This window comes from Quercus lobata, chromosome 2, assembly GCF_001633185.2.
Source record: "Quercus lobata isolate SW786 chromosome 2, ValleyOak3.0 Primary Assembly, whole genome shotgun sequence".
NCBI lineage: Eukaryota > Viridiplantae > Streptophyta > Magnoliopsida > Fagales > Fagaceae > Quercus > Quercus lobata.
Genome location: NC_044905.1, coordinates 35,194,048 through 35,217,158, shown reverse-complemented (window position 1 = coordinate 35,217,158; position 23,111 = coordinate 35,194,048). Strand labels below are relative to the sequence as shown.

Genomic DNA, 23,111 nt, shown 5'->3' with positions numbered 1-23,111 from the left:
GCTTACTTATCTTGTGAAACATTATCACCACATTTTTGACCAAGTGCACCTTTAAGTCATACATAATAGGTATAGGTCACATAACAAAGTGTTTTAATTTTTTTTTTTTTTTTTTTTTTTTTTCACATAATGAGATTGTGACAGTACACTGCAATCATTATCCTTAAGGATCTTGATACCTAAAATAGCATTTGCCCCAAACAAAATTTTCATATCAAATTTAGAGGCAAGAAAACATTTAGTATCATGCACAATATTATGGCTAGTTCCAAATGTAAGTAAGTTATCAACATATAAACAAATAATGACACCTTCATTATTATTTAGCTTATTATACATACATATATCCTCATGACCATAAATCACAAATCCATATATACGCATCATATATCAAAATTTTTCATGTCATTGTATAGGTGCTTGTTTTAATCCATACAAGAATTTAACCAATTTACAAACTTTATGTTATTGTCCTAGGACAATACAACCCTTGGGTTGCTCTATATAATTTTTTTTTCTCCTTTCTAATCCACCTATTAGAAAAACAGTTTTAACATCCATATGATGTATAATAGGTTTGTATATAGATACAATAACAAACAACATTCTTATAGATGCAATTCTAATAATCGAAGAATAAGTATAAAATAATCAACCTGATATTTTTGCTTATAGCCTTTAGCTACCGAACGTGTCTTATACTTATCTATGATCCCATTTAGTTATAAGTTTATTTTAAAAACCCACTTGCAACCATACAAATTTTGTTTTAAACACCCACTTGCAACCAACAGGCTTAACCTTAGGTGGAAGCTCAACCCATTCCAAGTGTGATTAGACATAATCTAATAATTTGTTAAAAGCTTCCAACAATAATGGTGCATCAACAAATTTAATTGCATCATAATAACTTACATGTTCATCTTCAACAATCTAGGTAAGAAAATTGTTACTGTAACTCTTTTTCTCCCTAGTTCTCTTACTTATTCTCAATTCTTGCACATCACTACAAGATCATTAGAAGTATCAATAGGTTCATGAAACATATTTTCCTTATTTTTCAAAGGAAACTCATACTTAAAGAAAGTAATTTTAAGATTCAACAATAATATTAAATTCTAAATACATCACTATTGATGATTATAATTTTATATCATGAATTATAACAAACATAACCAATAAACACACAATCACATATTTAAGAATCAAGTTTCCTCCTTTTGGGTTCATGTAGCACGACCTTAGGCAAGTACCCCCACACTTTGAGGTATTCTCTTTTTAGATTTGGGTAACATCTTAGCCCACCACCTCCACAATTCGAGGTATACCAAGTTAGGCTTATGCCATTCTCAACTTCATTTTTTATATTTTATAAAAATTTCCAATACCTCATCTTCGGTTCCTAATACACAAAGTTAAATAAATATAGAATGGTCATCAACAAAGATTATATAAAATCTTTTACCACCTCTAATCATTGTGTGTTTTAAATCATCCAAAATGCTATGGACCAAACTAAGGAGTTTGGTTCCTCTTATTATAGATGTGCAAGGTTTTTTATTTATTTATTTCAAATTCACAAAAACCTATCCACCATCTCAAAACAACACATATAGCTAATAAAAATATGAATATATAATTTTTCAATATCACTCTTGTACTTGGGGGATAAAAGGAATATTTATTCCCACTAAATCTTATCCACTAGCCCAAAATACTAGTTGGATCATTTTATTATTTATATATAAAGAAATTTTTAATTATTTTCCATAATTTCTCATTTCATATATTTGTGTCAACAGATGTAAAAATAATAGCTTTTGTACATAGAGCTGATAGCCTCTAGCTACTAGAAACCACTCTTAGAAATGTCCAAAATTTTACAAGAATAAGATACTTAATATTTTTGTAAAATCTGACATCATGATACCAAAATTGTATAATACAAATGTTTAATCATTCATAATTTCTTTTTCACACAACCATAAATGATTATTTGAGTACTTTGGCAAGGAAGATAATATTCAATTAAATTATAGTATCTTTGTATTTTCATCATACAAAAGGAGTATTCAAGATCATATGGCACCATTTTTCTCACTTAACAATAGGAATGCCTTCACCATAAGTCTACACCATTTTTTTCTCTATCAGAATTTTTCCAAAAAATAAAATTTTATCTCATTTCTCATAAAAATTATTTCTAACATTTTTTTTTTAATTCCAAAAAACATTTCTCAAAACACATATGTTTTTCTTCAATCTCATGTTCCTCAGATTTCAATAAACATAAAACAATTCCACAAAATATAATACACGTATAATATTACATAATTGCAAATGCAATAAGTTGATATCCACATATCAGTACAACGTTACATAATATTATTCACATATGATTTAGATTAGAGAATCAAAATCACATTTGGATGGACGTCATTTATTTTTTCTTCTAAAATATTAGTCCACCAAATTGTTTAGATAAACCAGATAGTAAAATAAACTCCACAAAAGATATAAGTAATTATATCTAAGAATATAACTACTAGCATTTTTTCTTTATAAACATAATATCATATCACAATATAAAATTTCATGATCAATAACTTGTTTATCAATAACTTGAAACACGAAACTCAACCTTTAAGATTGTTGGAAATATTTTAGTGAATAAACAAGTTTTGATACAAAAAATAATATCCCAAATAATTAGCAAGAACATAAAATAAAAAGGAGTTTAGAACAATCTCACAATGCTATAGAATCACGCTGTGAAAGCGTTGTCCTTAAAGGTTGATTCGTGCCACCCAAAGTAAAACTTGGTGCGATTGGTTCTCTTGGCCAAACAACCCCACAGGATTAGACCATAGCATCGACCTTTGTGATGTACGCACTTCCACTCACAAAAGGTTTAAGAACAACCCTCTATTGCCTTTCCTTAGAACAAATATTCTTGTAGAAAAAATACGTGGGAGAGAAAGATAGTAGACTTGTATATTTCTAAAATATAGGGTAGTAAAAAAGACCCCTTTAGAAAATGTGTTATGATGAGTATTATATAGGCTACTTATAAAGATAATAGTCTATAGTTATTGGTTACTAATAACCCTTAAAAGCCCAACGACTATATTATCAATTATTGCCTAACGACTATTTTTCTCATAATTATCCAATGGCTATTTTTCTCGTAATTGCCCAACGACTATTTTACTCATAAATTTCCAACTGCTAGAAAATAAACAAGAATAAAAGTGTTTGGAACACACACCCACACCAACACAACATTATCACAACAATTTCATGATAAAATTCATTTGGGTCAACTACCTATAACACACCGTTAGCTATTACTTAGGAATTATTGTGAAAATATTGTATCCCTTTATTGCTAATAAAAATATTGCTTAGGTATCCACACTTAGAGTTGTTATCGATATACATATATATATATATATATATATATAGTTATATTCACACACAAAAAAGGAAGAGGTTTTACCTTATGGTTGCTAGATTTAAATTTAGAGATACTAGGATAGCCATCAAAAGTCCCCATTCAAGTTTTGTTGTGCCTCATGCTCTCACTGCCACCATTGTTTTCTCACACTAAGTATTAGCATTAGGAGATCTAAAACTCTCAATTTACTATTTTATACTATCAAATCACAAAAAAATACATTACCCGGGTTGCTATTTGTAAAAAAATTTATAGCTCGGCTACAATAATATCTTAAAAATAGAACTTATTATAGCGGTATGTGTAAAATAAAATAATGGATTTAATGTCTCTCTCTCTCTCTCTCTCTCTCTCTCTCTCTCTCTCTCTCTCTGTGAGGTAGCCAGTGACGACTATGAGGAGAAGGACGACAACTTGATGGTTGCAAATATTGTGGTCGACAATTGCGGTGGTGGTCCTAGGTTTTCTGTCAGACCTTGCCTCTCTTTCCTCTATCGCTCAAGTCCTCACCTCTCTTTATTTGGTATTTGCTGTATTTTGGGTGTTTGGTGGTGGTGGATGTTTGATAATTATGGGTATTTGCAATTTGGTGATGGTGGTTGATTGTTGGTGGTGGTTGTGGTGTGTTTGGTGGTGGTGGACTAATGGGTTTATGGAAAATATTTCTTTTGGTTTTTTTGGGTTTGGGGTATGTGGTTGTGTGTTTGTAGTTGTGCTATGGTTGTTGGGATGCTTCATGAGTGAGAGAGAGAGAGAGAGAGAGAGAGAGAGAGAGAGAGAGAATAAATAAATAAATAATATTGGTTTTTATATGAAGTATAAGAATTTGGATGTTGTGTGAGTTATAAAATGGTATGCTAAAATGAATAAAATAACTTTTTAGAGTGTAAAATAACAAATGTTTAGAATTCTTGATGCTAATGCTTTAATTGGGAGAAGCTTATTTCCTTGTCTTTTAACATTAAGCTCAAGTCTCCCTTTGTTTCCCCAAGTGGAGCTTATTACCCATCATGGTCTACATAGTTAGGCCTATAATGGCCAACAATTCCCTAAAACCTTCAAACAAGTCAACATACAAACTAACTATATAAAAAATTAAATAACTTTTGTGAAACCCCACATAATTTTGAATTCGATGTCAAATATAAGGGGGTTGATTTGCTATAGTACCAAAATTTATGTACTAAATTAACTATAAAGTTGTGATTTTCAACTATGTTTTTGTTGGCTTTAATTATGTGTCAAATTTGATTGTATTCTGTCAATATTTTCTCTATATGTTTGTGAGATTTAATGTAAGGATTGAGTATGAAAGTTTGGTGAGGATTTGTGAAGAATAGTGAAGTTCACGACTTGCTCACAACTGGCTCGCGAGTTGACAATCTGTGAAAGGTGACGTAAGAAGCACATGCTGGAAGCTGAACAGTCAAGTGTCAGGAGGAATTTCTCAAGTTATTTCGTGACTAGACCAACTCATGAGTGACCTACAAAATTCTTTGTCTGGATGTTTTTAAAGTGTACTTTCCTCACTTCTTTACCCACACTTCATAAGCCCTCATTACCCACAAAATTATAATGAAAAGAATTATATTTACTTTAAGTTTAATCATTCTCTCACACCTCCCAAGAAAATGTTTCTTTCCAAATTTAGTTTGGAGAGAAATCCTTCAAATTCTTCTTATATTTTTTTCATTGAATGTGAATTTTGAAAATCTAACCGTTAGATTTCATATTCTTATGATATCCTTTATGTTTGCAAAATTTCAAGAAGATAAACTTGCAAAATTTCAAGAAGATAAAAGATCCATAGCTATATCGTAATCAAATGCTTTAATTTCAAGTTTTTTTTTAATCCAAAATTATGCATTGAAAATAATTTAATTGATTGAATAGTAAATAATATCCGATTTGAATGAAATTTGACATGTATGTTTAGAACATAAAGAATATGCAATACAACAATTAGATTTTCAAAATTTACATCCAATAACAAGATATATGGGGTGTTTGAAGAATTTCTTTCCAAACTAGTTTGGAAGGAAACCTTATCCCACTTCCCACCACACCTTAATCATTGGCATTTTCATGTCTTATTTAACACTTCCATCCAAATAAACAAAAATACCTATATGGCAAAGGGTTTTATTTTTGTTTCTTATTATGATGATAAAAAACAATCATTAAGAATGGACGCTAAAGGTTAAAACTCTTTTAAAAAAACATAAAAAACTTTTATACTTGAAGGATTAATAAATAAATTATTTTGCAATAGAAAAAAAAAAAACATCTTTTATTTATACTTTAAGATTTTTTATTTGTCTTACAAAAGTTGCAAAAATACATTTGAAAGTTATTTATTTTTTAAGATATTAATTTAGTCAATTTTTCTAATTTTTTACAGTTTTAATCCATTTATTTATATTTCAATTAGTTATTAAATTATATATGACATCATGAACTTTAGTAGAACATTGACCTCAAAACCTTGAATTTTTTTTTTATTCTTTAAATAATTAATTTTTAAATCCAAGATTTTAATTTGGAGAGGATTCGAACTTGGAACATGTCTCTATTGAAAAAACCAAAAATTGAAAATTCACAAATAAATTTGCAGTCTTTTAGCTAAAATACTGCTTAAATTAGAGGTTATAGGCTATATATGTACTATGCAAAATATGTTGGGCAAAGTATTATTTTTGTCCCCAAATTATCATAAAAGTTCACTTTTAGTCCATGAACTTTCAAAAGTTCTTTTAAGTAGTTCATTTTTTTTTTCTCACATCTTATGATTTTTATTGGATTTCCTGTATAGATAGTGATTTTGGCCTTTGAAGTTTAAGAGGAAAAAGAAAAGTTGTGTTAGTTTTGTATTCTTGTTATATAATTTAAGATAACTCGATTTGTTGTAAATGACAATTACAAGAAAGGTTTTTAAAAAATAGCTCGTTTGAAGAATAGTAAAAATTTTACTGTTCTTCAAACGGTAAAATTTTTACTGTTTCAAGAACACTAAAAGTAAAATAGATATATTCAAAGTTTTGTGGTCAAATCAAGTTTAATATTATTTGGCAAATAAATAAATAAATAAATAAAATCAAGTTTAATATCAACTAAATACAAAAAAGAAGGAATAAATTTGCAAAATTTAGTAACCTTGATTACAAAAGTAGTCACTAAAATTTAAATAATTTTCAAACATATTCCATGAGTTAAAAAAAGAAGATAATATTGTTAATCCTTTAAGTATATGGCATAATTGCATAAACAAACAAATAATTTCAATTTTCAGATTTTTTTTTCAAAGATTGCTAATTATAATAAAAATATATAATTATATTAATTAGAATAAAAATTAAAATGAAACTTTATTTATTTTATTGATACCAATTATTACTTTCTAATGTTTTTAATGAAAATGTTCAAAGCTACTGTTATGACTATCTATTTTCAGAATATTATATACTTTTTTTTTTAAAATATTTAAAATTTTGAAAAATAAATAAGGATAAAACCATAAGGTGCAACACACAAAGTTGAAGTTTTGGGGGATGTATCATATTTTGTAATTTTTTTTTTGTGTTCGTTAAGTGACACATCAGACTATCACATTTGCTAGTTGGACCAATTAAATGGTGACACATTTTATTAAATATTCTATGTCATTATTTAAACTTAAAAATCTTAAAAATAAATTAAAATAAATATTTAAAATTTATTAAATTAATTAAAAATTAAAAATTTTAACCTTTTCAACTTTTATTATCTCATTCCTTAGCCCCCTTCCGCTATCCATCTCCGGTGCAGCAGTGTCATACCACCACACTCAATTAGATTTAGCGTAAAGAGCAAATGGGAGGTGGGTCTTTTGGCCAAATGGGTTTTTGTTGAAAACTGAATGTAATCATGGTGTGGTGGTGGTGGTGGGAAAATGAGTAATTTTCGAGTGAACTCTGTTTCTTGATGTTTATTTTCTGGGCTTGTTGATGGATTGTTCAGATCTTTTTCTTCATTTTTTTTGTAGGTTTGTGTTTGTTTTCTGCAATGTTCAAACCCAGATACATAAAAAACAAAAAATCATTAAAACAGTACTCCCTAAGTTAATAATAATAATAATAATTTTTATTATTATAATAACACTATAAATATCAATTAAGAACTTTTCTAAACTAAAATTTGAAAATCGTGATCATCCCCAACTCTGATTCTTTGATGGTGGTGGACCTTGTTTGATGTTTGTGGAGCAAGATTTGTGGTTATAAAAGAAAAAGGAGCCTTTCATTTTTGGTTTTATCTTTGCTATTGCTGTCACTAGTCATCATCAGATTCGGTGCCGCACTCTTGAGGACCTTTGATTCTTTGGGGAAGAACACGTTCATACTGTTCTTCCGAAATTATATTCAAAAGAAAGAAAAAAATAATTAATTTAATTAGATTTTAGGATTTATTTTAAGTATTTTAAAGATTTTTTAAGTTATTTTAATAAATCATCCACATGTCCCAATTTAATTGGACTAGTTAATACATGTTATAAGCTGATGTGGGATTTTTTTTTTTTTTTTTTTTTTTTTTGAGAATCAGCTAATGTGGGTTTTAATGGACACATCAACCAAAAAAACTGAGGATTAATAATCCAACCAACATAGAACCTTTTAAAAGACAAAATAAAAATTTTGAAACATTAAAAATTAAAATTTAAAATTTAAATACCTTCAGACTTTAAGAGTGTTTTGCATGGTACATTATAGATAATTTAAAAAAAAAAAAAAAGTGTTACGTCGGTATCTGGCATGCCAGCTGTACACATATAACCTATAATCACGCATGCCAGCTGCATTCACCGAAAGGTCGCTGTATTATGTGCATTGTGTGGGGTATTTTTCTTTTTTTTGGTTAATCGTTATGTAGTGTATCTTCCACGATACAAACAGGTCTCATATGTCCTTTCATGCCTCCTTAAAAAAAAAAAAAAACTTTATTCTCATCGTCCAAAGTCCAAACCCTGTCAAATCCTTACACACATCGAGCATTAAAACTTATCTAATAAAAAATGTGAATGCATACACAATTATTTGCAATTTCGTAATTTGCGGGGGGAGGGGGGTCCATTTTGTCACTCACTCATTAATTCTGGTTTATAAATAAATAATATCAATCTTTTCACAATCTTGTCAACAACAACAAAAATCTATCCTTCCACACAAACGTTTAGATATTGTGTGTGTGGTGTAAACAATCAGTCTACTTCAAAATTATTTTTGTCATTTTCTCTTGTTGCCTCTTGTTTCTTTTGCACATGTGCCTTGTCAGGATAAGTATGTGATATGCATTTTTATTTTTGTTTTGTTTTTATTTTCTTAATTAGGTATGACTACTGTATGTGATGTTTTATCTCGGTCTTTAGGGCCCAAAGAAAAGGTATGTGGACTATAATTATTTTAATTATCATTTTAATCTATAACGTTTGTTTTATGTATAATATGTTAATTTAATTCTTAACAATTTCATACTATGGATCTGTTTGGATAGAACTTATTTTACTGAAACTGAAAATTTAAAATTGAAAACACTGTAGCAAAATAATTTTTAAATGTGTGAATAGTACCGTGGGGCCCATTTTTAATGAAAAAGTTGATAAAAAGTGTAATTTATGGGTCCGTGAACAGTGCATATGTGCACTGTTTACTGCAGAAAGTCAACAATTGCGGTTACTGTTCATTGAACAGTAACCGCAATACTCCAAATGAAAACACGTGAAAAAAAAAAAAAAAAAAAACAGAAACGCAACACAACGCAACTTAAGTCCAACCCAAACACACACTATGTCAAAAAAATTCATATTGTAAAGTGGTAGATGAAAAAAGTCAATGTACGGAAATATTTTGTGCTACTTGAGTTGTGAAGTAAACAGCTATGTAACTTTTTTTTTTAATAAAAAAAATCAATTAAAAATTTGGCTTTTATGCCCAAATATGAAACCTCCCTCTCTCAATCTTCTTCGTTCTAGCGTCACCTTCATCCTCCCTCAACCATCACCTACATGCTACATCTGCTTCCTCCTTCTCAAGAATCATACGTAAGCCACTTCTTTTTTATTTATATGAACTCTAATACTGAGGATTATCTCATATGCAAATCTTGTCTTTATCTTTTGAAGTTTTAAGATAACCTAGACTATTAACATTGGTCTCTCTAAATTTTCTCCCTATTTTTCTTATTTTAGCTAACAATATTTTAAAATACCCACATAAGATTCCTTACTCTATATTATAATTCATTAAAATATTATTTATTATTTATTATTTCTCTTACTTTTCAAAACACCAACTTTTTTTTTTTTAGGCACCAGGACACAAAAAAATAAAAATAAAAATAAGGATTTGGTAAATGAACAATGTAAGGACACGATTCTCTGGCGGCCCAATAAGGATGTTGGGCTCGCGCATGAAAGATCCCTCACAATATGATTTGTAGAGAGTGGGCTTGAAAAGCTAGCCGCTGGTCACGGGGCGGTGCCCGATCCTGGTTTTAGAGGAATTCAGGTAGAAAAAAGGAGTTGGGCTTGAACATTTAAGCCCTAAGACGTCGCACCCTATGGGATGGGACTCCTCGGAGTTGATCCGAGGACCATTGAGGCCTTACCCCGGTTATCCAACGACGGACTTTTTTCAGTGAAGTCCGGTGTTGTTGAGATGTTCTCCCCCATGTGATCTTTCTTTTTCGGAGGTGGGATGAGATCCCCCTTTAGATTTACTTACTTTCTTCTTTTATACTCGTCTGTGTTAATTGTCCTTCTTCCACGTGTAGGGTCAATCTTTACAAGACTGATATTTGTCCCATCAGTCTAATCCCAGAATTGTTGGGTATGGTTGATAAGGCTGCAGAGTACGGCTCTGTCATGTGTTGGGTCTTATCTGGAAGGGTAGTAAGGATAACTTCCCCAAGATATTTTGGATCTCCTTACAAATTCGTCCCTATACCAGTTTTACCCCTTTATTCCGGTGGGATTCAGGATCTGCCGAGGACTGAACTGTCCTCGGCTGCCTCCCAAAATTGTTTTGTGCTCTGTATTGTAGAGCTTGGGCCACAGTTCTCCTCGGCTCGGGCCTTTGGACTCTCTAAGGGCAAATGGGCCTGGTCCATGAATTATTGGGCCCCACAATAGCCCCTCAAAACCCTTCTATCCGACTTCCGGGTTGGGAAGGAGGGTTTTGGCAAACCCGGGCCCTTAATGTGGCTTATTTAGTTCAACCCCGCATTTATGTGAGCGGTTTTCCACCTGTCCAGGAAGTTAGCCGGTTTTCAAGGGATTCCGTTTAATCTGCTCGTGATCTACTCCTGCCGCTTGGCTGTCCCAGACGCGCCCTTAATGAATCCCCTTTATGAGGCTCATTTATGTCCGGCGGCTCATCTGATAAGGTGGGGAAATGGAACGGACGCCTCTTTTTTCTTCAGATTCTTTAGGAAACTAGAATGCATTTAATACCCTCCGTTTTGCCCTTCCTATAAGAAGGCAAGCAGGAGGCCATCACTTTCGTGCAGACCCCTTTCCTTCCTTCTGAGATCTGAAACTTGTAGCCTCCTTTAGCGTCTGCTTAGCCCGTTTGTTATACACCATATCAGTATACGCCTACCATAACGAATGATGAAGGAACCATGCCCCTCCTCAAAACACCATGTTCTGATAAAGCTTGAAATGGCTCGATCAGGGCAAGGATGGCGCAGACTTAAGATCTGTCCCGCCTCTCTTTCAGCCAAAATCCGAAGCAGGGGCTCGTCACGTCGAACTCTCGGCGTGACTGAGTCGAGAACACCAAATATCAGCACCACCCGGCTCCTCACGAGCGTACCTAACATGGCACCAGTGTGTTAAGAGTCAGGGCTGAGGCAGGGGCGAAGTGCTTCTGCTTCTCCCTCTCTTTGCTCACTGGTGCCCTCCTCCGCCTTCCTCTTATAGTCTTCCCAGCACCAGTTCCGCCCTGGTGCTGTCCTTCTCCCTCTTTTGCTCCTCCCTTTGTCTCTTCCTCTCTCCCCCTCTTCTTCTCCTCCTTCTCTTACTCATGTCCTCCATCTTCTTCATTCATCTCCTCCATCTTCTTCATTGATTTCTTCCTTACTATTTCCTTCTTCTTCATCATTTTTTTTAAAGTGAGTTCCTCTCTTAGTATGAGCAACAATGAGGCAGAGATTGGAGAGACTTTGAAGACAAGTTTAAAAGGCGCTTGACCGTTTACTTATTTGTACTGTGGATGTTAGTGCTGCTTCGGCAGCCCTTCGTTTGTATAGGCTTGTTGAAGCCCCTTTTTGTACATTGTAATGATTTTTCATATTAATAAAAGTTGTTTCTATTTCATTTTGCATGTTTTGTCTCTGTTTTATAAATTTGCAAGCGCCGCTCGGCACAATAATATAGCATCTAAATCAATGACGACTAAGACCAAAATACTTAATAATAAAAAGATGTTGCCATAACTTTAATAGAAGTGCTTGGCACAATAAGGCAGACTAATAAAAAGTAATACTTACCACCTTGGCTTGGGTCCGAGGACCATACAAGGCCTTGGTTATGTCCAGAACTTGTAATAATAATAATTTTTTGTACTTGGTTTCCCCATAGGCTTGAGTCCGAGGACTATACAAGGCCTTGGTTCCGTCCAAAACTTGTAATAATGATAATTTTTTGTACTTGGTTTCCCCATAGGCTTGAGTCCGAGGACCATGCAAGGCCTTGGTTCTGTCCAAAACTTGTAATATTTTCTTTTTTGTACTTGGTTTCCCCATAGGCTTGAGTCCGAGGACCATGCAAGGCCTTGGTTCTGTCCAAAACTTGTAATATATTTTTTTTACTTGGTTTCCCCATAGGCTTGAGTCCGAGGACCATGCAAGGCCTTGGTTCTGTCCAAAACTTGTAATATTTATCTTTTTTGTACTTGGTTTCCCCATAGGCTTGAGTCCGAGGACCATGCAAGGCCTTGGTTCTGTCCAAAACTTGTAATATATTTTTTTTTTACTTGGTTTCCCCATAGGCTTGAGTCCGAGGACCATGCAAGGCCTTGGTTCTGTCCCTGGGCCCCTATGCTGTACGGGCCTGGGCCGCGAATTTACTAGGACCACAAATTAAGAGGCATTTCCGTACTCTTGGGTCACGCGGTACTTTTTGGTGTCCCAGTGTTCGAGGTGCGCCTTCTCGAGGACCTTCAAATCCTACGGCTGAGGATGAAGTTGGAAATTGAGCCAAGTCCGCTTCATCCGTAGCGTTCCTTGGGAACTTGCATGAATTAAATGCCACCAGTTCACCTCCGGGTACAAATAGGATAGGGGATCACTTCACTTGCACATGAACTCCCCTGTTCCCTTCAGAACCACATTTCTTCCATACCCACGATCTCTCTTTCTAGTGCCACTGTCTCAAAGCAAGATGTTAGAGGCGTGGATGGGGATGAAAGGTCTCCGCACACTTCAGAGGCACCGAACCCTCAAGGTGATACGGTATGGACAAGGATGGCACAGATTCAAGCCAGTCCTTCGTCCGGACGGGAGGAAGATGGTATTCCTCCCTCTCTTAGTCAAAATCCGAAGCAGGTTCTGGTCATGCCAGATTTTTGGTATGTCAGAAGAAGGAATTTCCGCCATCAGCGCCGTCTGCCTTGTAGCAGGCAAATTTTTGCGGGGGCTCCCCAACTTCCGGTTCCCTGCACCTTTTCTGTAGATGGTGTTAGCCTGAGGTCAGGTTCTTTGGCTGCCTGAGTTATGGGCATGTAGAAGCGTCGAGGAATAGTTTCCTTAGACGACATCTTGGAACAGTAGCCAACCTCTCTTCTGTGCTACCTCCTCGGCTTTTCTTCATTCTATTGTATCTTTTTTCTTTTCACTTGAATAGTTAGTTGTAATGTAAGCTTATTTTAGCTTTTTACTGTACACTGTACTATTCCTTTGACTTAATAAAAGATAAGTTCATTTCTTTACACATGTTTTTCTTCTCTGCAACAACTACTTTGCGCATGAATACTAAATGTAAGCTTGCCCTTAATAATATTCCGGGCAGGAAAGTGCCTTAACGCAGATTCCTACCAGTTTAAACTCACAAATATCATTACGTATAACAAGGGTAAGCCTTCATAAATTAAATTCATGGAACTAACCGAGATAGCTGTTGAGCGCTGCGCGATGCACGCTAGACCAATTCCCGAGAATGATAAACTCCGAACAATTCGTCTGAGATGATAGTCGAGTAGCGAAGGACTTTGTGCTTTCGGGTAATTTGCTGTACCGTAGTGCATCATTCCCTTTGGTACGGGGGATCCGAGGGCAGACCGGGGAACCCGTGCAATTAAGGGATTGACCCAACCGTTAACGAGAAGTTCTCTTCGGATGGATCTTGAGGTTTACGTGCCATAGTACTTGGTTTCCCCATAGGCTTGAGTCCGTGGACCATGCAAGGCCTTGGTTCTGTCCAAAACTTATGAGATTTTTTTTATGTACTTGGTTTCCCCATAGGCTTGAGTCCGAGGACCATGCAAGGCCTTGGTTCTGTCCAAAACTTGTAAGATTTCTTTTATGTACTTGGTTTCCCCATAGGCTTGAGTCCGTGGACCATGCAAGGCCTTGGTTCTGTCCAAAACTTGTAAGATTTCTTTTATGTACTTGGTTTCCCCATAGGCTTGAGTCCGAGGACCATGCAAGGCCTTGGTTCTGTCCAAAACTTGTAAGATTTCTTTTATGTACTTGGTTTCCCCATAGGCTTGAGTCGAGGACCATGCAAGGCCTTGGTTCTGTCCAAAACTTGTAAGATTTCTTTTATGTACTTGGTTTCCATAGGCTTGAGTCCGAGGACCATGCAAGGCCTTGGTTCAGTCCAAAACTTGTAAGATTTCTTTTATGTACTTGGTTTCCCCATAGGCTTGAGTCGTGGACCATGCAAGGCCTTGGTTCTGTCCAAAACTTGTAAGATTTCTTTTATGTACTTGGTTTCCCCATAGGCTTGAGTCCGAGGACCATGCAAGGCCTTGGTTCTGTCCAAAACTTGTAAGATTTCTTTTATGTACTTGGTTTCCCCATAGGCTTGAGTCCGAGGACCATGCAAGGCCTTGGTTCTGTCCAAAACTTGTAAGATTTTTTTATGTACTTGGTTTCCCCATAGGCTTGAGTCCGAGGACCATGCAAGGCCTTGGTTCTGTCCAAAACTTGTGATTTTTCTTATGTACTTGGTTTCCCCATAGGCTTGAGTCCGAGGACCATGCAAGGCCTTGGTTCTGTCCAAAACTTGTAAGATTTTTCTTTTGTACTTGGTTTCCCCATAGGCTTGAGTCCGAGGACCATGCAAGGCCTTGGTTCTGTCCAAAACTTGTAAGATTTTTCTTTTGTACTTGGTTTCCCCATAGGCTTGAGTCCGAGGACCATGCAAGGCCTTGGTTCTGTCCAAAACTTATGATTTTTTTATGTACTTGGTTTCCCCATAGGCTTGAGTCCGAGGACCATGCAAGGCCTTGGTTCTGTCCAAAACTTATGATTTCTTTTATGTACTTGGTTTCCCCATAGGCTTGAGTCCGAGGACCATGCAAGGCCTTGGTTCTGTCCAAAACTTGTAAGATTTCTTTTATGTACTTGGTTTCCCCATAGGTTTGAGTCCGTGGACCAGCAAGGCCTTGGTTCTGACCAAGGCCTTGGTTCTTGGTTCCCAAAACTGGTGATCTTTTTTTTTTTTTTTTTTTTTTTTTTTTTTTTTTTTTACTTTTCGACCATAAGCCCCTATACCAGGGCGGGGAAAGTTGGCTTGAGGCCGGAAGCCCCTAGAGATGCCCGCGCCCTTGGCGCTGTAAGGCGTAGCCCCTAGCAGAAGCTTATGCCGGAGCAACAACTGTATGTCGCCGGAGTCGGAGGAAGCCCCAGGAATTTCTGCTTGCTAGAGAGCTGACTCCACCGCCACCTGCGCCAACGCGCAAGCTTTCCCACAGACGGCGCCAATTGTAAGGACACGATTCTCTGGCGGCCCAATAAGGATGTTGGGCTTGCGCATGAAAGATCCCTCACAATATGATTTGTAGAGAGTGGGCTTGAAAAGCTAGCCGCTGGTCACTGGGCGGTGCCCGATCCTGGTTTTAGAGGAATTCAGGTAGAAAAAAGGAGTTGGGCTTGAACATTTAAGCCCTAAGACGTCGCACCCTATGGGATGGGACTCCTCGGAGTTGATCCGAGGACCATTGAGGCCTTACCCCGGTTATCCAACGACGGACTTTCTTCAGTGAAGTCCGGTGTTCTTGAGATGTTCTCCCCCATGTGATCTTTCTTTTTCGGAGGTGGGATGAGATCCCCCTTTAGATTTACTTACTTTCTTCTTTTATACTCGTCTGTGTTAATTGTCCTTCGTCCACGTGTAGGGTCAATCTTTACAAGACTGATATTTGTCCCATCAGTCTAATCCCAGAATTGTTGGGTATGGTTGATAAGGCTGCAGAGTACGGCTCTGTCATGTGTTGGGTCTTATCTGGAAGGGTAGTAAGGATAACTTCCCCAAGATATTTTGGATCTCCTTACAAATTCGTCCCTATACCAGTTTTACCCCTTTATTCCGGTGGGATTCATGATCTGCCGAGGACTGAACTGTCCTCGGCTGCCTCCCAAAAATTGTTTTGTGCTCTGTATTGTAGAGCTCGGGCCACAGTTCTCCTCGGCTCGGGCCTTTGGACTCTCTAAGGGCAAATGGGCCTGGTCCATGAATTATTGGGCCTCACAAACAATGTTTCCCAAAATATAAGGAACCGCAATGTTATTTCAGGGAATATGTAAGGAAGCCAAACCGTTTGAAATATTAAGAATTATTTTGACACATAGGGCAATATAGAACAATATATATATATATATATATATATATATATATATATATTTAAAAGATAGAAATTCTACTCTACCATAATCTAAGTGTATATGTGCGTGAAACTCCCTCTTGGAAACTTGAACCCTGACCCTTGCCCCCCATATCCCACAAAAACTTATAAGGCACGTTTGGTAGACTGTAATAGACACTGTAATGTAATAGATATTCCTATGACATAATTATTCGGTTGTTTAGTTATGTTTTTATTACAATGAATAGTTATTCCTTATGAATAGTTATTCTTCAAAATGAGGAATAACTATTCCTTGTTAAAAGTACTGAATATCTATTTTTTCATCTTATGTAATAATTTTTTTTTAAAATTTCCTAAAAAGCTATTAGTTGTCACCTCTTCAAAAAGAAAGAAAATAAAATTTCCTTGTTAATTATTAGCTTTATTTTGAACACCTTAAAATAAGTGTATTTTAGGAAATTTGACTTAAAAATGATTTAATTACACATTCTTTTTATACTCTACTAAATTATGGGTGTATATTCAGGATTTTATTCTTAAATGGTCACCAAACTAATGAATAGTAATACTTATTACATTCTTACTTAATGTATTTCTTATAATACTTATTCTTATTCCCATATAATAATCATTACAGTGTACCAAATTTGCCCATACTCGTGAAATGACCATTGTGCCAAAGATGCGTGGTGGTAATATAGCACAATGTTAGTCTATAACATTTAGGGGTTAATTATCATTTTTGACACATAGGGAAAATGTTAGAAACTAAAGTGGTAATTAGCCCTTTTTTTTTTTTTTTTCTTGAATGGCGTATATATGTTGATAAAAAGATAAAAGACATTGGTGATTAGAAAATAGTTTTTTTTTTCTTTTTTCTTTTAAATTGCTTTTGAACCATGGACTGTAATAAGACTTCTCATATAATTTTCTTAGGATTCGAGAATTTAAAATTTTATCCTTCAGTTCCTGCCAATTAATAGAATACAACATAAATGACTCAAAACTTTTTTTTGGAAGTATCACAGACATTATTCAAAGCATCTTTACTGTAAAATTACTTCAACAAATGAATGTTCCTTGAAAGACGAAATCCAAGTCACTTTCCATTTTACGAGTCCTTAGAGATTGAATACAAATTTTTTCTAAATTAACTATGAACAAGTAGGCAAATTAGCTGGAGGTGGCAGAATGCTTGATTCCGCGGTGGTTCCATTCTTCACAATGAGGACCGTGTCCATACCCCAGCTTGCGTGCCTTTCCAAATGACAGTGCATAAACCACACCCCTGAAAAATAGATATCATCCATGTTATCCAAAAAGTGGTACACTAATTGTATTTTGAGAGAGAGAGAGATTACCTGGATTATTAGCAAAAAATCTAATCGTAGCCCATCCATTCTTAGGAACTCCAATGGTGTTAACTTCTGGTGGATCATTCAGATTGTAAGTACTTGGGGAAGAGGTAGCATTGAAATTTCCATAACCTGTCCCAACCAAATAGAAGCTAAAACCATGAAGATGCATTGGGTGATTCTCTGCAGTCTCAACGTTTGTCCCTTGGAACACTATTTCCACTGCTTCCCCATAATTTATCAACCTTGCCTTTGTTCCTTGGCTTGGGTATAACGTATTATTACCCACATCTCCTGTGAAGTTAAAAATATAGGGTGGCTGACTCGGGAAATCACTTCCGAAAACGCCTGTCAAGCTCCTGTGTATAGTTTCAAAAATTAGGTAATTTTCGTTAACAAGCTTAAGTTACAATCATTTTGATTTTCAAAAAAAAAAAAAAAAAATAAATCATTTTATAATTGGATCCTGTTAATGTGTGCTAGGGTACACTTTAAACTTTCTATTTTTAAAAATATTTTTTTAAAAATTGAAAAAACTGTTATTACTTTTTTAATTCTCAAGAATTTTTTTTCCAAAAATAGAAATTAATGTATGCTTTAAAGGCACACATCAATAAAATCCTTTATAATTTAGTGATACTTGCACGTTCTCCTAAAAGTGAGATTTATGGGACTAGATGCTATTCTATTATTTGCTTTAAAAGAAAAGTGATTTTTATAGCTCCTCGTAACAATAACAATAAGAATTATAATTTGTTTTTGTTCTTTTCTTATTATTATTAGTACTTCTGCATATAATCATTTTACACTAAAGCAAATAAAATATAAAAATTCTCTACAAATTACAATACCTCCATAGATTTATTATATTAGTTATCTCAATTAAATTCAAATACATACATGATTATATTAATTACTTAAACACAATTATTATTTTCTTGTACAAAGATAATTAAATTTAATATAGTAAGATGTTGAATTTAACTTGGAAACTTAATTTACAATACCTAAGTTTTAGCAATAATTTAATTTAATATATCATATTTTTCGTGCTTGTACTTTAAGCCTTCTCGGTAAAAGATTTTGTTAAGCAAAAAAGGGAAGAGAGAAAACATAAAATAGAGTGGTGTAGTACCTGTAGTATGCTTGTAGTATATCGATGGATGGGGTCACAAAACTTACGTTATTTAAGCTTGCAGCTAGCCTGTTACCATTTGGACCCCCACACGACGCATTAGCACAGAGTATTTCGTTTACAGAAACTGCGATGAAAATTTGTGTGGTGATATTTTTGGGCACATTAATTGGGTGTTCAACACTTGCCAAAGATCTTATGCGAGTTGTGAAGTTGTCTGCAGCATCCCGGTCTGTGACATTAGGAAGGGTCGGATAGGGAATAGAGGATGGAAGTGTATAATTGCCTGTGTACTCAAGAATAGCTGATGTATTGGTACTATCAAATGGAGCATTGGAGTCCAAGAAAGGAGTAGCAGCTATGTAATAGTGACTTGGAGACTGGTTTGCTGTGAGCAAAATATCCATTGTTTGCCCTGGGGTAATCATGATGTAACTTGTGGTTACGGGCTTTATGTATGCACCATCATGCGCCACAACTGTGAAGTTGTGTTTTGCGATTCCAAAGAACATTTCTTCATTCATCACTGCGTTTACTAGACGGAGAAGATATGTTTTCCCATACTCAACTGTAAGTTTATATGAAGTATCTGCATCATGAAATTATAATGATCAGAAAATGATGTGCAAGTTCTCTTCACTTACATTGCTGACCAATATTAGCTGACAACGACAAGCTCATTTCATTAAGTAATAACATTTTTAGTATACATTGATATTTCATACCATTAGAACAATTGTTTGGAAATCCTGGTTGTCCATTGATAGTATAAGCATCTGATACTGTTGGATCAGCGCCGGTAGCTGTGGCATTATCTATTATCTCTTTCACATCTCCCTTATACCATTCCCCTGCAACAAGGTTAAGATTTAGGTATATAATACTTGGGCTTTGATTGTTGGAGTCTCTTTATACCGCCTCCATACATATCATTTGTAATCATGTGTTATATATTAACATTCTTGAAAATTTTGAACACCTAATATGAAAATAATCAAAATATAAACATTGTGTGTACAAAGTTTATATAAAAAATGTGGAACAATAATTTCCCATAATACTTCACTTTAGATTTTAGATAGCTAGGACATGCAAGGGCAGAACTAGACAATTTAAAATAATAATAAAAAGTCTATTAATCTTCCATATAAAAGACTATAAATAATTAATTAAAATTTCTTAATTATCAACCGCTCCTTGAAAATTAGATATTTTAAATTCAAATATTCAAAAGGTTGGAATTTTCAATTAAGCATACTCATCTTATAAAATGAAAATAAAGCTATAAATAATATACTTGGGACAAAGGATGATGGGAGGAGAAATAAAGGCAGGGTAGAATGAATGTACTAATTTTAGGATATGTTTGATATACAATAATAAATCATGTAATGAAATGGTTATTTATGTGTAATAATTATTTAGTTATTTGGTTAAATTTTTATTATATGAAATAGTTATTTCTTAAATTAAGAAATATATATCTCTACTATTTACAAATTTATGACAATTTCATAATATGCTCTAATATTTTTAAACAGACACTAACATATGTGTATGCATTCATGTAGACATGTATATTATTTAAATTATGATAGTATAGTCTCGTCTTTCCAAGCAAAAATTCCTCATCCTACCCCTCAAAATTTCCCAATTATTAAGGTATGTATATGTTGTATGCTATTAACATGTTTGGGTTTGGCGTAGAGTTATTGGACCAATTTTGAAATATGGCGAAAGCTTTCAAAATTTTTCACAATTTTTTTTTTTCAAATGCTGACATTGTTTGCTATAATTGGTGAAAAGCAAAATTAGTGTAAGTGGTGGATTCATATTAAAGTAATTTTGTTCTGATCATTACTTGTCACCATATTGTGTGGTGAAAAAAAAATAGTCCCTAGCGTTGCTCTTACCAAGTATGAGTACTTGTTCCGCAGCAGGCTCGGGAAATGGATAAGTGGTATTAGCCTCAGGTAAAATAACAATGGCACCATGGACCGTGGCACGTGTCCAATCACTATGTGCATGCCACCACAGAGTTCCTTCTTCATCTGAAAATATGACCTCATAAGTGAAATTTTTTCCTGGTTTGATGGGACATTGTGTAATGTTCTCAGGACCATCAGACTATGGATTTCTTAGTTGTTTCACTCCATGCCTATAAAGAAAAGTTAAAAGTATTCATGAGTTTTCATGGTATTTGTTGATGAACACTGGATGACACATCGTATCATGCATTGTGGTACTAATGTATAAAGTTGTATAATATCTACATGACTTTATTTTACTATTATTTTACAATAAGTGAGGGAGGGGAATATAAACCCAAGCTCTCCTCATTAGGAAATTGAGATAATATCATTTAACTATAGGACTCTAACATCTTGACAAATGTTATATAATTTTGTTCTTTAGTTAAAAAGCAGCATGTTTTTGACATTTTCATGGACGAAACTTGAGCCCATCATTATTTATTTATTTATAGCCTGGTAACCGAATAATGTCATCAGCTTGCATATATGTTGAAAAATGCAAATTTTTTTTTTTTTTTACTATTCAACTTATTTTTGTTACTATTCAGTTTATTTTTGGTACTATTTATGAGTTACACTATATTATTTTAGCAATTTTTTAGCTTTATTTACAATATTTTCAACAAAAAATTTTCAGTTCCAACTAAATAAGTTGTTCCCAAACGTACGTTAAGAGTAGTTAATGGAGGAGCCCTTGGGTCAACCGGGAAATTGGCCCTGGCCATCCAAAAATACAGAATAATAACTAATAATTTATTGAAGTGTATTCTAGTTAACTCAATTAGTAAACTTTCTTAATAAACAATTATCATGAAACCATATGTTGAAATTCTATTGAATCTAAAAAATATATATTAATTGATTATTATCATGGAACCATAGGTTGAAATACAGTGAAATTAGTGATTTTTTTTTTCTTTTCTACTTCATTTTTTGGTAAACAGATAAAAAAGAAAAAGAAAAAAGAAAAAGGAAGCAATACTTTTGATCAAACAGGAAAAAAAAATACAAAAATAAAAGAACAATGCAATTTCCTTTCAAAATTGATAACATTTCTTCTCTATGCAATAATTTCTTTCCTATTTTGTGAAAATTCATATATAAAAAATTTAATTAAATTTACAAGTTTAAAAGTTTATTAATTTAGTCTCTTTTTTTTTTTTTTTTTTTAAATTTATAAAGTTTTAACTGTTAAATTCAAATATATATATCATATGGAGTATAACTTTGCTGTTTTGGAATCAAATCCCAACTTTGTCCCTAAGAGTTAGGGAGAAGTGAACCCGAACATGTATGAAGGACCTACACTTCAAATATTAGTTTTTTCCAACATGCATGAGAACACATTTCAAATAAAATAAAATCTTTATGTATAACTTTTTAGAATCTCATTTTTCTGTTGTTCTATCAACTTTCACCAAATAAACTTTTAATAAAATAAAAATAGTCCTCTTTTCAAAAAAAAAGTCCAAATGCACTATTCAACATAAGTTTTTTTTTTTTCTCCAAATTAGTTTGATGGTCTATATTGTGTGGAGAGAGAGAGAGAGAGCCATCACCAGTGAATAGTGACACCATAGCTTGCTTCATTGTGGACATTAACATAAGCCCTATCGCCTTTGCGGACATGAATTGTTGGTCCAGGGAACCCACCGTTTACAGTAAGCATTGTCTTGTTGCTACAAAGCCTTTGAAAAAATGTGTTATTCACCTGCAACCAGAATGCAAAATATTTAAATCAAATACCATAAGATGAAAAAATTAAAGAAAAGGTGTCAATCACATTCTTTAGGTCCCTTACCAATATAGATCATTACTGATGGGTGGTTTTACATAGAAAAATAAAAATAATCAACACTTTTCCATAATGAATATATAAGCGACTTTTTTTTTTTTTTTGCAGGCACACACACTTCATAAGGTTTGTGTCCAATAAATTTTACAAGGATCAAGAATATAGGGGAAACTTACAATAAAATTGTAGTGGTGGACATTATAAGCAGTGCAAACGAGCAAACCTTGTAGAAAAACAAACCCTAGAAATCCTAGGATCAAACTCATATTCTTTAGTCCCATTTCTCTATTAATTCTTACCAAATTAACAAAGAAAAACTCACTCTTTGTTTCTGGCGTTTTTATTTCTGTGACTGTCAACATGACATTAGGATCTATTTATAGACTACTAATCTTGCCACCGAAAATAATTTAAAATGTTTACGTTTTGAAATTCATACGAAAAACATGGGATTTGTACACGTGCCTGCTCCCTGTAACATTCATAAAAAC

General features: G+C 33.9%; 1 pseudogene; it reads right to left on the bottom strand.

Moving 5' to 3' along the window:
• Positions 1–17,456: 17,456 nt before the first annotated feature.
• Positions 17,457–22,901, bottom strand: LOC115978403 (annotated as a pseudogene).
• Positions 22,902–23,111: the final 210 nt, after the last annotated feature.